Source organism: Mus caroli, chromosome 1, assembly GCF_900094665.2.
Source record: "Mus caroli chromosome 1, CAROLI_EIJ_v1.1, whole genome shotgun sequence".
Classification (NCBI taxonomy): Eukaryota; Metazoa; Chordata; class Mammalia; order Rodentia; family Muridae; genus Mus; species Mus caroli.
The window spans coordinates 52,542,671-52,553,224 of NC_034570.1; the positions used below are offsets into that span (position 1 = coordinate 52,542,671).

General features: G+C 42.1%; 1 protein-coding gene across 2 annotated transcripts in view; it reads left to right on the top strand.

Annotated features, from left to right (window-relative positions):
• The first annotated feature begins 272 nt into the window (after nucleotides 1-272).
• Casp8 (caspase 8) overlaps nucleotides 273-10,554 on the top strand; it is a 47,670-nt gene continuing 37,388 nt past the window's right edge. The window contains exon 1 of one of the 2 annotated variants that reach the window (XM_021159156.1): nucleotides 273-637. The gene's annotated coding sequence lies outside the window, so the exon portion shown is untranslated. Of the gene's footprint in view, nucleotides 638-6,953; nucleotides 7,167-10,554 lie in introns of those variants that run through there. The other variant, XM_029479220.1, reaches the window with a different exon arrangement.

The following is a 10,554-nucleotide window of genomic DNA, read 5'->3' on the forward strand; positions in this document are numbered from 1 at the left end:
CAGCGATCCTGATGGATCCGACCTAGGCCCTCAACATAGCTGGTTGTTTGGTTCAGTGTGAAATCATTTTCTTCTTGTAGTTGGCTCCTTTAAACTTTGTGTGTGTGTGTGTGTGTGTGTGTGTGTGTTCTTTCATTCCATTAGCTCTGGTTCCACTGTCTCTGGGATAGCCTGGAACTTGCTTGTTCTAATCTTCCTGCGCCTACCTCCGGGAGTGCTGACATTTCTAGAGCAGAGGGTTTCTGCGAGAAAGGAGGTGTGGTTGGAGTCGGGGAATAAGGAAGTGTCCTCCAGAGCTGGCGGGAGCTCTTAAGGCGGGCAGAAAGCGAAGCAGCCTATGGCCTCTAGGGCTGGCACCAGGATGCCACCTCTAATGATTAACTCAAACGCCTCTCAACATTCGGAGGCATTTCTGTCCCTTGTCCCCTAGTTCTCTCAGTCGTCTTTCATTCTGACCTCGGTGCTTAAAAGTCTAGCTTCTCGGAATCGGTAGCAAACCTCCGCGGGCCGGCGTGGAACAGGAAGTGAGCACAGTCCTGGGGAGCGCGGGCCCGGGTTGGAGGCTCGGAAAGCACAAGCCAGCGGCGGCCTCGCCCGAGCTGGAGTTGTGACAGGCGCGGCAGGTACTCGGCCACAGGTGAGTGCTGCAGAGCAGCCAGCCGGGTTCCTTTCCCACCAGCGGGCGAGATCCCATCGGTGGGTGTCGATCTCGCGTGGCGCTCCCCGAAATGCAGCCATCGGGGTGCCGTCGCCGCCTCTCCAGAAAACTTTATTGGACTTCTTAGGCTTACTTTCTTTGTAGTTTGGCTGAGGACCCGTGCTGAGTTAATCCTCCGGGGAGCCCTCTAGCTTGAGCTGCGTTTCCTCCTGCGATTTTCGTGCTCTTCCCAACTCAGACGTCCCTCAACTCTAATCCCAAATTCTCTCTTCCTTTCTCCTTCTCCTCCAACACCTCCCCTCCTCTTTTCTCTCCCTCTTCTTCTCTTTGCCTTCTCCTCTCCCTCTCCTCTTCCTCTCTCCCTCCCTCCCTCTGTCCCTCTTTGGTTTCATGATTTCCTGCAGAAGCTCAGGCTTCTTGAACCTTGCTTCCACCTCCTGAGTGCTGGCAGTACAGGGGGTGGGGGTGGCAGGGCACTAACTCTGCACTTAAAACACCAACCCCCCCACCCCCTCACCCCAACCCCCACAGAGAAGGAGTGAGAGAGGGAGGGGGAGGGCTACAGGTGCCCTGAGGCTGGTAATTCCTCTATGTGCTAAGCACTTGTAAGGGTGACTGGCTTGTTAAGTACTTGGAAGGAATTATCATACAGTCATATTTCTGTTTCTTACTTTTTTCTTTCTTTCTTTCTTTTCTTTTTTCTTTTTTTCTTTTTTCTCTTTTCTTTTCTTTTCTTTCTTTCTTTCTTTCTTTCTTTCTTTCTTTCTTTCTTTCTTTTTTAAAGGGAGTCCTCTAAGTGCCTTCTGCTTGGCTAAGTCTCAGTTTCATTCTTTAAAAAATTATTTATTTCTATTTTAATTTCATGACTATGAGTATTTTGCCTGCATGTAGGTATGTGCACCTGGCACAGGGGTGGGGCACAGATTCCTTGAACTGGATTTACAGACAGTTTCAGTCACCATATGGGTGCTGGAAACTGAACCCAGGTGGTCTGCAAGAGCATTGAGTGCTCTTAAACTCCTGAGCCATCTCACCGACAAATCTTTCTTTTTTAATAAATATGGCAGTGATTGAATTAGCATGAGGCCGATTAGTGCTCCCGTTTCTTACAAACCTATTTAAAGAAGACTCAAGAACTCGTATGTGGACACAGAGGAGTTGCTGGTCATGGCTGTGTGTGTGTCTCCCATGTCTCTTCTCCAGGAGGGAGAAAGGTGACCCCATAGCAGGCCATTTAGCTGTTACTTAATTTTGCCCAGTAATTTCTGTTTGTGGGTAGGTTCACTCCAGGAACTAATATGGTTTCTCCAGCAGCCTGCATAGCCTGACCACCTCACCCTATCAGGTTGCTCTTTTTTCTTTTTCTTTTCTTTTCTTTCTTTTTTTCTTTCTTTTTTTTTAAAAAATCTTCCAACTTAAGAGAAATCCTAATAAGAAAGTGGGCATCTTCTTGCTTTATTTGACATTCCTCGGATTTACTGATCCATGTGATGTGTCATCCTATGCTCTCATGGGCTTAGTGCCTATAGGGGAACTCCATGTGTATAACCATTGCCCCTGTACAGAGGTTCATTGCCTCTTTACACAGTGTCTTCTCATTGATGATTTTCAGGCTGTTGTTATGTGGTTCAGGTATTACCATGAGAGCTTCAGTTGCTGCACTCACAGGAAGTTCGTGGTCTCTGACAGGAAATTCTCAGAAATCAGTGAGTCAGAACTGGGGTAGAGGTTATAGAGGATGCTGGGAAAACTATAGAAACTCCTGGAGTGGATTGTGCCACAGACAGGATTTGATTTTGCTGCTGCCATGTTGCCCAGGTTCCTGGCCAGCTAATGGTCCTGGTACGATGGTGTCACCTTTGCTCAGACCTCGAGGGTGGGCATGTGCTTTTGGGCGCCTTATTCAGTTCCCTCGGCTGTGAAGTTGGGGCTCTTTACTCTGAAAGCTTACATTCTATTTTAGGTAGCAGAAAACACAGTTTCAAAGTTCTTTTCTTTTTCTTCTCTTTAACACCAGAAAATATTTTAACTAATTCCCAGCAAGGAGCTTATGTATTTGTACACAGGTTTGCTCACACAGTGAAGGACCCAGGGTTTGCCTCTTTGGGGAGTTTGCTGTAGGAAAGCCCTGATTTCGACTTTAGGCTTATTTTTTGTTTGTTTGTTTGTTTTGTTTTAGCTGTAAGTAGAAACTATCGAACTAGGAGCAAGGAGAACATCCCTGTGTAACAGTAAGACTTAGCTGTGGAAGTCGGCAAACCCTCAAAGCCCAGGCAGGACTCTAGGCCCATCAGAGGTGAAACACTCCTGGGGCCTATTTTTGCTAGTTAATAAAATTTTAGAAATTAATTCTTTTTTTCTTTTTCTTTTTTCTTTTTTAGATTCTAAAAGCAGGTAGAATGAAAGTTTTTCAGGTATATTCATATGATTTTTCTAAATTTCATTGATATTAGTTGTAATGCCTTCCTTGTTGCCTCTAACTTTGTCAATGTGGGTTTTCTCTCTTTTGCTTGGTTTAGTTTGTTTGTTTGTTGTTTTTAATCTTTTCTTCATATCAACTCTGTTTCTTTAATTCTTTGTGAAATTTTTTGTTTTGTTTTGATTTGTTTCATTAATTTCTGCCCTGGTCTTAATTATTTTTCCCATATGTCTTAATTTTTCTGTTGCTATGAGGAAACACCATGACCAAGGCAACTTTTAGAAGAAAGCATTTAATTGGGAGCTTGCTTCCAGTTTCAGAAGGTTAGTTCATTATCATCATTGTGGGGCGCATGGGGACAGGCAGGCAGGAAAGGTGCTGGCTGGACCAGTAGCTGAGCTCACCTGATCCACAAGTTACAGGCCAATGGAGAGGGAGAAACTGGGCCTGGCATGGGCTTTTGAAACGGTGAAGCCCACCCCCAGTGATATGTCTTTTTCCAGCAAGACCACACCTCCTAATCCTTCTCAAAGAGTTCCAGTAAGGGCTGTTCTCATTCAGACCACCACAGCATCTGTTGCTTTGGGGTTTAGCTTGCTCTCATTTTGCCACAGTTTTAAGGTGTTTTCATTGAGTTATTAATTTGAAACCTCTCTGACTTTTTTCCCATTTGTTTAGTGTGTGTGTGTGTGTGTGTGTGTGTGTGTGTGTGTGTGTTTAGCTATGTGCATGCCACAGTGCTCTTGTTCCACCCTGTGAGTTCCAGGCTTTAGAAGCAAGCACCTTTATCTGCTGAGCCATCTTGCCAGTCCCTCTCGCAGTTTGTGTGTGTCCAAGGTTTCTTTTTATTATTATTTTTTGATCATTTAAAATTATGCGTATATGGGTGTGTATATGCATGTGAGTGCCATGCCCAAGAAGCCAGAAGAGAGTGTTGGACCCCTTGGAGTTGGAGTTACAGATGGTTATGAGCTGCCCAATGTAGGTGCTGGGAATTGAACTCTGGTCCTCTGTAAGTGCAGCAAGTGCTCTTAACCACTGAGCCATCTCTCCAGTCCCTCTCTCTGCTTTGTAATGTAGGTGCTTATAGCTATAAATTTGCCTCTTGGGACAGCTTTCATTGTATCCCACAGGTTTTAGTGTGTTGTGTTTTCATTTTCAATTTAGCCTAGGGATATATTTTTTTATTTCCTTCTTGACTTCATCAATAAACTGGTCATCATTCACTAGCGTGTTGTTTAATTAGTGTTAACTTGTGTGTTAATGAGTTTGTATATTTTTTTAAACATTCTTTTGCTGTTAATTTCTAGCTTTACTTCATGGTTGTCAGACAGAGCGTGAGATGTTCTTTCCACTTTCCTGTATTTGCTAAGGCTTGCTTTGTGTCCTCTTACATTATCTGAGAGCTCTGAGGACCACCAGAAGACACGCACTCAGCAGTGTTTGATGGAAACTTTCTGTAGATCGCTGTTAACTCCATTTGATCTGGGATCTCATGTAACTCAGATGATTCTCTACTTACAGATGGGAATGAAGTGGTGAAGTTACCCACTTACTGTGCTGGGTCAGTTCGTGACTTTAGCCTGAGTAGAATTTGTTCTATGTATACATCAATGTTTAGAAGTACAATGTCCTCTTGACGGATTGTTCCCTTAATCCATATGAAGTAAATTTCTGTACCTTCTGACTAGTTTTGGGTAGAAGTCTCTCTTGTCAAGTTATTGAACAATGATGCTTGCTTGTCTCCTAGATGCATTCCTTGCGTCCATGATACCGTACCCTTCTACCTCTTCACCTTCAAGGCAGTGTTCCTCTATCTTTGATGTCAAAGGGCTTTTTTTTTTTTCCTCAACGACAATAGGTGGAACCTGTTTCCTTGTTTTGTTTTTGTTTTTAAATGCAATCTGCAATCTGTGACTTTTGACTGTGATTCTGAGACCACAATACCTCTTGAAAGGCATTGCTCAAGAAGTAAGCCGAATGAGACCTCGTGAAACTAAAAAGCTCTTTGTATGTCGAAGGAACTATTAATTGGGCAAAGAGACAGCATTCAGAATGAAGGGAAATCTTTGCAAACTATACATCTGACAAAATATTAGTCTAGACTACGCAAAGAACTAAAAAAGTAAACAGTAAGAAATCAAATAATCCAACTAATAAGCAAATGAACAAGTGGCTCACAAAAATTGAACTAAAGATACAGGGGGTTGGCTGAGGGGCGAAGGCGCTGGGTCACCAAGCTGGACAACCTGAGTTCTACCCCAGAGCATACACGACAGATGGACGAGGACAGACTCCCAAAGGTTGTCTCTGACTTCCACAAGTGGCAAGAATGCCTCTCACTCTCAGTTGAATAAATAAACAAAAAAGTAATTGATTAAATAAATGGTAAGAAAACAATGAAAACGTTCTCCACTCCACTGGCCATCAGAGAAGTGTGAGTTAAAGCCCTTTGAGATTGCATCTCATCCCTGTCAGAATAGCAGTCATTAAGATAACAAATAACATTTATTTCTGATGGAGTTAGGAATTTTGTTGTATCTCTTTGGAATTTATTTAGCTGCAAGAGAGCTAACAAAACTGAATTTATTAGTTAATAATTGCATTTCCTGTGCCCCCATACTTTGTAGTCACATTTCTTTTTTTTATTAGATATTTTCTTTATTTACATTTCAAATGCTATCCTGAAAGTTCCCACTTTAATGATGACATAGAAAAGCCAAAAATTACTAAACACTAATACTCTACTAATACTCTAGATGACAATTGTTAAAATTACCATCTTTTATTTACCTAGTCACTTGAAAACATGAGTATCTAAAACCTGGCAGAAGCTATGTTATGCAACAAGAATAAAAAATAAAGTTATACAATCAACAATAAAATCAACAAAATGAATCCAGCAAGATTGGAAGACAAAAGATCAATATATGAAAGATTTATTGATCGGTTTGGGCAATGTATACCTGTGACCCTCGAATTCCGAAGGCAGAACTTAAGGTTTAAGAGAATCATGAGTTTGAGACCAATCTATGTATTCATAAAAAATTAAATATATTCATTTGAAAAAAAGATAATAAATAACAACAAACGCTGGCCCTTATACACTCCTGATGGGAACGTGAGCTGGGCCAGCCTCTAGGAAGTCAAAATGGAGGTTGTTTAAAAAAAAATAGCTCTTTCATGGACCCAGCTGTATTTATGCAAAGGACTCTAAGTCAGCATGTCATGGAGTCACTTGCACATCCATACTTATTCATAATAGTTAAGTTATGGAACCAACCCGACCATTAAAAACAGAGGAATGGATGAGGAAAATGTGGCATTTTATACACACACACACACACACACACACACACTCATGCACACACTTACACATTCACTCTCTCACACTCACATACTCACGCACACACTCACACACACATACACACTCACAAACACACTCACACAAATTTCAGCCATAAAGAACAGAGTGACAGCCCCAGCAATGGTGGCATACACCTTTAATCCCAGCACTTGGAAGGCAGAGGCAGGTAGATAGATCCCTGAGTTTGAGGCTGGTCTGGTCTACAAAGCCAGTTTCAGGACAGCCAGGGTCAAACAAAACCAAAGCCAAACCAAAAAAACAAAACAAAATGGGAAATGTTTGCCAGAAAATAGACAAAAAGCTGAGATAATCATCTTAAGTGAACTGAACCAATCTCAGAAGGACAGATATCATTTGCTTTTTCATTTGTGGTTCCTAGATTTTATAAAGACACGTAAATTCAAATGTATGCCGTGAAAGCAGAAGCGAAACTGGGAGACCAGGGGACTAACAGGAAATGGGGGATGGGCAAGTGGGGAGACTGTGGCTAATGTAGTGTGTACATGTATAGAACTTTGCACAGCCTTAGCCAGTGTCATTCTACTACTCAGGCCAGCCTGCTTGCGGCTGCCTCTTCCTATGTCTTGTCTCAGGAAAGCAGGAAGTGTGAGAGGCTCTACCCTCCAGCTTTCTGTTGCCCTCTGCCTGCCACAGACCCCAGACAGAGAAGGGGCTTGGGAGCAAGGTGCCTCCTGAGGATCTCGGGACTTGTTTCCGATAAGGTCAGCTGGGCTTTTAAGCTGGGATGGATCTTGATTCTAAAGCTTTCTAGGTTTCGGAGTGCGGGATCCGGAGTCCACAAGGCCATAGAGGGTTTCAGGGTTTGAATACTGAAAGGGAAGCCAGGAGCTTTCTCTGTGTGAGTAGCTGCCCTCTTCCCTCTTCGAGAGTTCTTCCCCCCCACCCCCCTCCTCGGTGTTCCTGGACAGCCATCTATTGTCCCCCTCCTTGAAAAGAAGCCAAAATTCAGATCTCAATTGACTTGGCTGCGCTGTCTCCTCACCGTCTCACCCACCCTGAAACTACACATCTGATACTCACACACGCACACCCCAACACGCATACTCCCAAACACAGACACAATCTAGTGATATTATCTATTTATGTTTTTAAATCCGCAGTTCCGGGAATTGAATTCAGGGCCTTACCTGCTAGGCAAGGGCTCTATCACCAAACTCCCTCCTCAGCCTACCGTCTCTTTTTTTTTTTTTTTTTTTTTTTTTTTGAGAAATTAAAAAGAAACAAGACAGCCCAGAGAAGGAAACAATAGGAAGCACAGTTTAAGAGCCCAGAAATCTGTTCCCGCGTCAGGTTACAAGTTAAATTCAGTTAGAAAATGACGGGCTTGGTTGTTCATTTTATTGACGTTTGATTGCCTTTAATGAGGTGGATCCAACACCTCTGCCTGCTGCGGCTTGTTGATCGTGCTCCTGTGTGGTGTGTGGAGTTCTTTGGGGTTTAGGGGGGCCCAATTCTGGGAGCAGCCTTGCCTAGAAGGCAGAGGCAGCGCTCAAGGTTAGGATTTGGCCTGATGGAGCCTCTCAGATTCTCTCAGGCTTTGGATGACGTGTTGACTTTTATCCCTGGAAAGTTTTTTATCCCTGGAAAGTTCTAGCAAGTTTCATTTTATGTCTCCCCACCACCTCCATCTCGGAGTCAGTTATCTAAATCTCAGGAGGGGCAGAATGTACCTTATTATTTATGGAATAATGATTAGAAACAATAACCTCGCGCAAGAGGGTGTGGTGGAGCTTGGATCATAGATCGGGCCTCCGGTCTAAGTAGACTAGCACTTCCTCAACAGTGGGCGGGCCACACACTCCATTTTATGTGCAGTTTTTTCCGTTTTTTTTTTTTTTAATTCTTTAGCTTTTAATCTCTGGCCATTGTACCCATTTGAAAATACGACTATTAGTATTTCTCTGCTGAATTTCCTCGTTGTCTTCTAATAGAATAAAATAGCAAATCTCCTTCTGTATATGTGTGCTTGTTTGTGGTATGCTCACACATTGCTGTGTGTGTGTTCTTCAGGTGCTAGCTATCTTGGGTCTTTTGCTGGCCTGAAACTCTCCGGGTAGCTCAGGCAGCCTGACTGGTATTTAAAAAACTCCACATTTTAAAGTGTGTGCTTTTGGAGCTACTGAGTGACTGGTGAGTCTGAGCCTATCTCTGGCTGACTAGCTGATTTAAGTTATGATTTAGTGCAATAGGAAAATGAAGACTGTAGTAACCATTTCTTCAGAGGCTTCTAGCAAAATGAGATAAGAAAATGATTTATGCAGTTATGGATACTTCTGAACTCTTCTAAGTCATAATATAAACATTGATTTACATTTAAATATTTAAGTTATTCATATATAAAATATGAAATGTTCTATATATCATAAAGTAGAAACATATTTAGATTATTTGACAGCAATAATAAAATATATAGATAATATGATAAACTTCTCAAATTTATTTATGCATATCTATTTTTGTAGAGAGATGTGAATAAATTTCAGGACACAATGCCAAATAGGACCAGAGAGTTACTTTAGAATGATAAGATTTAAATGATTTTATTTTATTTTCTTACTTTCCCAAACTTTCTCTGTGAGGTGTTTTACACTTAGTGTCTTCAGTAACAAAAACAACAGCAAGCATTTCAAAAATATCAACAGTGTTAATTTCCACAAGTTCAAGTCACCAGTTTAGGTCCCATAAAATGAGGCCACAGTGTGGTCCCTGTTCTTATAGAGTGGGTGACCAAACTCACCCATGGTCTCACAAATTCCATGAAACTGACTGCTTTTTGCGGGGCTATGGGTAGAGAAATGTGTGAACCAAACAGGAACAAGCAAGCAAGATGGAATGTCAGGTACCATAGAGAGGCCTGGGAAGCTAAGAGGCCTCATCAACTCCTTCAGAAGCAGTCACCTCATAGAGGTGCAGGGATGAGTGAGCTGGGATGGGCACAGGGGCCAGGTGCCCGTCACACCATGTCCAGACTCACTGTCACACTGGCCTCAGGTCATAACGTGGGGGAAGGTGTTGTTCTGTGGGAAAGGGACTTGTAAGGAGGAAGGAGGGTGTGGGGTGGGAGGAGGAGAAGAGATGGTGGGATCGTCAAAGGTAAACAGAAAGGGTGATAGACATAAATGAAAGAAATGGTCAAAGAACAAGCCTAGCCAATTTCTTTAAGCTCTCACCTTTCTTACTCTCTAGCCCTCCTTCTCTCTCTCTCCCCCCCCTCTCTCCACGTGGCCATGGCTGGCCTCTCTCTCTCTCTCTCTCTCTCTCTCTCTCTCTCTCTCTCTCTACCTTCTCCCTTTCTCCCTGCCTTTCTACAATAAAGCTCTTGAAAAAAAAGTTTCAAACAAAAGAAATGCTGTTGGATATGTGATGCCTGAAAAGGCTTATTAACTAAATTCCTTGACCGTATAATATAGGAAAGTATTCTAAGGAAATAGGATTCAGAGATTTGCATTTTAAAATTATCCTGAATTTAATAATGACTGGTTATGTGAATTATGTAGATGCCTTATGGATACTGAAATCTGTGCTATAGAGAAAAAAGACATCAGAATGTATTTTCAGTATTATTAATGGGAAAAAAAGCATGATTAAAATATTTGGTAGATAAATCAGTAAAATATTACTACATATTTATCTTTGGTTGGTGGAATTACAGGTAGTTTTATTTATTTTTTAAAATATTATTTTATTACTTAATGTATATGTCTTCAGACACACCAGAATAGGGCATCAGATCCCATTACAGATGGTTGTGAGCCACCATGTGGTTGTTGGGAATTGAACTCAGGACCTCTGGAAGAGCAGTCAGTGCTCTTAACCATTGAGCTGTCTCTCCAGCCCAGAAGTCTTGTTTCTTTTTCTTGTGGATTTCTTTCCCTATTAAATGGGATTTTAACAGCTTAAACTGCTTTAAAATTTTAAGGGTGTTTGGCCTAATGTTGATCAACACACTGGCCCTAAGTTAAGGTACTTTTGTGATTACTTCATGGATTTGGGAAGGACGAATGCTCTCTCCTGTGAGAGATTCACAGCTAGAATATGCCCCCTGTTCTGTCTGTTCACTTTGAGTTTCTCTGAGAGATTCACAGCTAG